Raw genomic sequence first — 6,764 nt, 5'->3', positions numbered from 1 at the left:
GTTGTTATCTCACAACAGACTTGGTAGAACTCCACTGGTCACTGCTTCCCACTAGAACTCCAGGACATATATCTCGAAGTCAGTCACTAGTGAGCATATGATTATAATCAGAAGGGGTTTAGTGTAGATTTCAGTATTTTCATAGTTGAAATTACGAGTCAATTGAATCTAGACAACCATGGAAAACCTGGAAGCACTGGACGGCCGTTTCGTCCTATTATGGGATTCCTCAACAGTGCGCATCCACGATCCCACACTCGCGAGATTCAAACCCAGGACCTACCAGTCTCGCACCAGAGCACTTAACCTCTAGACCACTGAGTCGGCATCTAACGGTGTCAATGTGTTTTAACAAGTTTCTATTTCTTACTTCTTGATCGATCCTGACGATAAATATTGAGCGATCGTCAGTTAGAAGTTAGCAGTCGTCCAGTCAATCGACATTTAAATAATGTACATTCTTTTCACTGCATATTGCCAGCAACCAAGATATCTCTGATTGGGTCTTTGTGACTTGTACAACGAAAATTTGTACACTTTTCAGAAACGTACCTGAATAGGTTATGCGATTAGTAGCCATAATGATGTATTAAAACAAACAAGGAAATAGATAACTTGTTGAAATATCTAGATGACAGGAACAGGTAACCCAGATGTTTAAGCAGGATAAAATAGTTTATAATAACTAAGGAAACTACTTTTTGCTTATTGTCAACCTTGAGGTATATATATATATAATTAGTCCATTAATAGTTCTCGGAAGTTACCCGTAATTGAATCTTCATAGTTGAAAGCGTGAGTCAATTGAAGCTAGACCACCAAGGAAAATCTGGAAGTACTGGACGACCTCGCGAGGTAGGTCCTGGGTTCGAATCTTGCGAGACGAGATCGTGGATGCACACTGCTAAGGAGTCTCATCATAGGACGAAACAACCGTCCAGTGCTTCCAGGTTTTCCTTGATAGTTTAGCTTCAATTGATTCACGCTTTTAACTATGAAAATACTGAAATCTTCACAAAACCCTTTCTGATTACAATGTTTGTTTGTTTTTTTTAGTTGATCAATCGATATTTTGTTTAAATGTATCAATTTTATGTTTAATAAACTTTCCATTTTTAAATTATTTTTCTTTTTGGAATAAAATTTCATTGTATCTTAGTAACAATATTGTAGATCACGAGGAATAAATTTTTAAATATGCGCCCCTTTCAATTTGTCAATTTGATATTGTCAAAAATGACATAAATTATGACAAATTTGACTGATTTGTTTAAATATTCAATATATTCGAATGAAAGGATATTTAAAATTTAACTTCAGTAGTATAGATATATATATGAAAAGCAATTTGAGAACTACTTATTGGATAAATCTATTTTTAAAACAATCTTCTTTGAATATATAATAAATTCATTGTGTTATAACGTGTGTGTGTGTGCATGTATATGCCCTGTTTGATATATGAACGTGCTGATCCCTGCCAATCAGAGAGGAGCGAATTATTGATCAGAGTTATGATACATAAAAGCCGTATGAACAGTCTTGAGTATTTATCAGTCCTGATCTCTGCCTTACCCAGCCAGTAAAGTTCAGAACACCAATAACAGTTCTCTGAGGTATGAATCGTTATATTTCAAACATACTGAGTCTCTATACCAATCAAACAGACCACATTGTACCATAAAATAGAAAATAACATTTGTACAAGATTTAACCAAATATGGCTGTGAATGTGGGAGGCAGTAATCAATAGACTGGGGATAACTCAAGAATGGTAAATCGTATAATAATAGTCTATAGATCAATATAAAGCTTATAATAAGATGGTTACGATTATGAACAATTTAGTTACTCAACAACTATACCATAGGAAATATACATATCATATTGCTCCATAGATAGTTCTCAAAGTTACGATTCATAAAACTCCACGGGATATAATACATTGGATTCTTCTTAGTTAAGTAGAAGCTATGAGCATCATAAATGGGTATCATTATAATATAGTGTAAATTGTTGTTGTAACCATAAGGATTGCTGACCTTTTGGAATTGGGAACCACCTTGATTTCCCAGAACATGATAATTGGCTAGGATAAAAATCTATATTACCTAACCTTTAAATCACATCAACATTTGTTGTAAAGGTAGATCATTGGTACTGACTAATTGAATCTATTAATCGTATAACACAAGCAAGAACACAAAGATATTAGATGAGAATTTATTTAAGGTGGTGGTTAGAGGTGGTCAACAGAAAACCCTGGACCCGGGTTTCGTGCTACTTGGCACTCGTCAGCAAGGTGTAACCTGTAATCTTGAAGGAAATGGTGCTCCCTGACGGATTAGATCCTGTGTCACCCAGCTTCACAGTTAGAGACGATACTACTGAGCTATCCGGGCGGCGACCGGCCTTTTGTAGGACTGAGATGTAATCATAATTGATTAATCACTGGGTGGTGATCAATGTCATGGGTGTCAAGTCCTTCTTAGTGTAGATTGAATGCTATCGATCAAGTTGCAATATGGAGACTAAACGAGGTGACTCGTCACTGCGTGAACTATGTTAAGATATTTGTTGAGAATTTATTTAAACAGTTCAATCTGAAAACGTGACACGATTGTGTCTCAACTTAATTTTCTACATTGCCAATCAGAACATTGAAAGGGGAAATTAATAAAATGAGAAGTTAAATGTAATGAGAAATAATATGATTTATATAGAGGACTAAATCTGAGAAAAAAAAAGCATGAAATGGCATAAAGAAGACTGAAGAATTCAAAGTTAGGAATGGTCTTGAAGGCAACATTTAAGAGAACATAAAGTATGAATCCTAGGTGGTTAAAGAGTATCTACAGGAAAACCTGAATCTTGATTTCAAGCTGATTGGGACTTATGAACAAGATGTACCTTTAATAATAATGGAACTGTTATTCCCGATGGGATTTAAACCCACACCAACCAGCTTCACAGTCTAATACGTTACTATTCAATTATTCAAACAAATGAGAGGACTAATTACCACAAGATTTCAGGTATGAATAACTGATGAGCACAGACACACACGAAACCTAGTCTCAGGGTTTCTTGCTGGCATTTCAACGTAGCGTAAGTAATGTCAAGTTACTTATACTAGTGACCACATTACAATTTGATCAATAGAATCAGATCCGTTCTAAATGACTAGACAAACATAAGATTGGTCACTACTCACAGATCAGTCAATTTTAAAGAATGAATACAGTTAAGTCTACGCAACTGATTTTGATTTTTATCTTTCATTATCTCCAAGTATAAATAAATATCTTCTGTGACTTGAAAAAGAAACTTAACCAATCATGGTTTTTCATTAGAATCTAAATAATTCATTTCGAAGTTAATCATTCATGTATTCTGGTTACATTGTATGATTATAGATCAGAAGGGATTTTGTGGAGAACTTAGTATTTTCATAGTTGAAATCCTGAGTCAATTGAAGCTAGACCACCATGGAAAACCTGAAAGCACTCGACGGCCGTTTCGTTCTATTATGAGACTCCTCAGTGGCAGTGCGCATCCACGATCCCGCACTCTCGAGATTCGCGAGATTCATATGCTCACTAGTGACCGACTTCAAGAGATATTTACTCGAGTTCTAACGGGAAGCAGTGACCAGTGGAGTAAAACCAGGTCCGTCGTGAGATAACAACTCACCGTAGACAATTAGTGAACGGTTGCTCAAACTTCGTGGATTAGTTGAAGTTAGACATTAACACCGTTGGATGCCAGCCGACTCAATGGTCTATCGGTTAAGTGCTCTGGTGTGAGACTGGTAGATCCTGGGTTGGAATCTCGCGAGTGTGGGATCGTGGATGCGCACTGTCACTGAGGAGTCCCATAATAGGACGAAACGGCCGTCCAGTGCTTCCAGGTTTTCCATGGTTGTCTAGCTTCAATTGACTCATGATTTCAACTTTGAAAAAAACATTGTATGATTGTCAAACTTGATCACAAACTGAATGAAGTTAGGAATGTGAATCATTAGATTTTAACTCAGTGAAAAACCTGAAGGGATTGAGTTCAGCCCCTTGTATAATTTATGCGTATACTCTGTTGAAGAGATTTCTTGAAATTCGTACGAAACGGCTATTCACAAATACTTTGTTGTGTGCGAAGATAAAATTATTGGTAACTTCCAGGAATTTGTAGTGACCTCTTTTTCTCGACGAAAACGCGATTGGTATAATGGAAACAATTATTATTATAACCAATTGTACCAGTGATTGTTTTACTATACTCGTTGTCGTTTAACCGTATCAAAATCACTTTTCGTTCAGTCGCCCGCTTTGTCCGTTTGAACTTTCTTACACTCTGCCCTTATTGCATGTACTCGTTGGCACGTCTCGGTATTCTTTCGATACCACGAAATCGCCAATAAATATACTTTATCGGAACTAATTAAAGCCTTCTGGTTTGCGAGTTATCAAAGGAACCAAGTCGTTTTCGGGCGCGTAATCCTATTGTAGTGGTGATCGAGACTCAACGCCATCTACAAATTATTTATGGACTATTATTAGATACATTCTTATTGGATAGTTATTAAGTAACTAGACTATACATATATTCGTATCTATTTATTACAAGCTTTCATTTGGCCTATTAACTACTATTATACGACTTACCATTCTTAATTTATTCCCAATTTATAAGTCGGAGTCTTCCATATTCACAGCTAATTTTGGCTTGATCATGTATAATTATTATCTTCCATTTTATCACAATTGATTAATCACTGGGTGGTGATCAATGTCATGCGTGTCATGTCCTTCTTAGTGCTGATCGAATGCTATCGATCAAGTTGCGATGTGGCCACTAGTCTAGGTGACTCGACACCGCGTGCACTATGTTGAGATAAGATGACGGTCTAGTCTGTTTGCATATAAACTATATATATCAGAAACATATATTATTCATACAGTGAAGGTGAATATTATGTTCTGAAGTCAACATTCATGGCTGGGGGAAAAGTAACTATATCGAGGACTAATACGAATCTACGGTTGACTCAAGGTTTCTAGAATTGATCAACGTGTCATTGGTTTAGTACAGGGCTAAGATCCCTAAAAATGAACATTAACAGGTTGGATTCCAATAACAAATCATATAAACTGTATAAAACAATCAATACAGTCTCCACTTACCGCTACTTTCATGTCCACCTATGAATATAAAATTATTTTTTCTTGGATCATTATTTCTTTGAAATTTATCTTCCGGTTGACTAATCCATCGACCAATTATGATACCAAATAGAAAAATTATAATTATTCCATTGAATTTTTTAATATTTCGACAATAAATTGATTTAGTATTGAAACCTATTGTAGAAAGTTCGATAAGAAGATAAGAAAAACCCAAACAAGTCATAAATAATAGTTATACCAAGTGAATTTAAACTTCACCCTATTGCATAAGCAAGTGACTATCAGGAATCAGTAGCTAAGTAGATAACGTGATAGCGTTTGAAGCAGACGGTACTGAGTTCGAGTCTCAGAGTGAACATCAACTCTGAGATGCAGGTACATCCAGCTGACGAGTTCCCAAATAGAACGAAGCGCGCGTCCTGGATTCCACTGCTAACCACTATCCATCTTTGCTTACCATGCTTGTGAATTAAGGTGATATCGAGGTAATACGCACAGTATGCACATATGCCAATTAGAGACTGACCAGTTGCAGTCCTAAAAACATCAATGAGAAGATCCAAACAAACAATACTAAATGAAGCCCCTAAGTATGTTTGTGCCACAAAGTTTGGGATACAGATCTGTAATTCATTAGTTTATATGAACCATGAATATAGTACATGAAATATGTCAAGCATTTCATAATTTACTTGCAAAAGATCACCTTAATAGTAAAATACAATCTACTGTTACCATTCACCAATAATGAAAACTGTACTGTAAACATCTAGATTTTCATAAAGGTTACTCCAACACAACAAATAATAATATGGAGAAGTTTATAGAGTTAACCAGTTAGTATTATCCGTGTCAAAAATAATGGCAGGATAGCATAACAACTCATGTACTAGGAAAAAAAAACACATTAAGATGGTGCTTAGAGGTGGTCAACAGGAAACCCTGGACTCGGGTTTCGTACTACTTGGCACTCGTCAGCAAGGTGTACCTGTAATCTTGAGGGAACTGGTGCTCCCTGTTGACCACCTCCAACCACCATCTTATCTCAACATAGTGCACACAGTGTCGAGCCACCTAGACTAGTGGCCACATCGCAACTTGATCGATAGCACTCGATCTGCACTAAGATGGACTTGACACACATGACATTGATCACCACCCAGTGATCAATCAATTGTGAAAAAAACACATTAAAATCAGTAACAATTTCTTTATTTTGTCTTACTCATTAAAACTTCTGAAACGTAATGTTTCACTAGAGTAGGAGGTTTGAGGAGATTGTTGGATTTTATAGTTTGGGTTACAAAATGATCCTAGACAATCATTAAAAATGAAGACTTAATGATCTAATGGTTACACGTTCTTCGAGATACCTGGAGACCCTGAATTTGATTTTTTTTATGTGATGGTGAATGAGTACTCTTTAGGAGTACCATACTATGATGAAATGCATTTCCAGTGCTTAATCGTTTTCTTTGGTTTTCTAAGTGAAGTCATTTCATGATGTAAACTATATGATAGGACTTTATCTAATAAATGTAGACGGATGATAACTTAAACTCGAAGAGAATTAGATTATCT

Source organism: Schistosoma mansoni, chromosome 2, assembly GCF_000237925.1.
Source record: "Schistosoma mansoni strain Puerto Rico chromosome 2, complete genome".
NCBI lineage: Eukaryota > Metazoa > Platyhelminthes > Trematoda > Strigeidida > Schistosomatidae > Schistosoma > Schistosoma mansoni.
Note: the sequence above shows the minus strand (reverse complement) of the source record.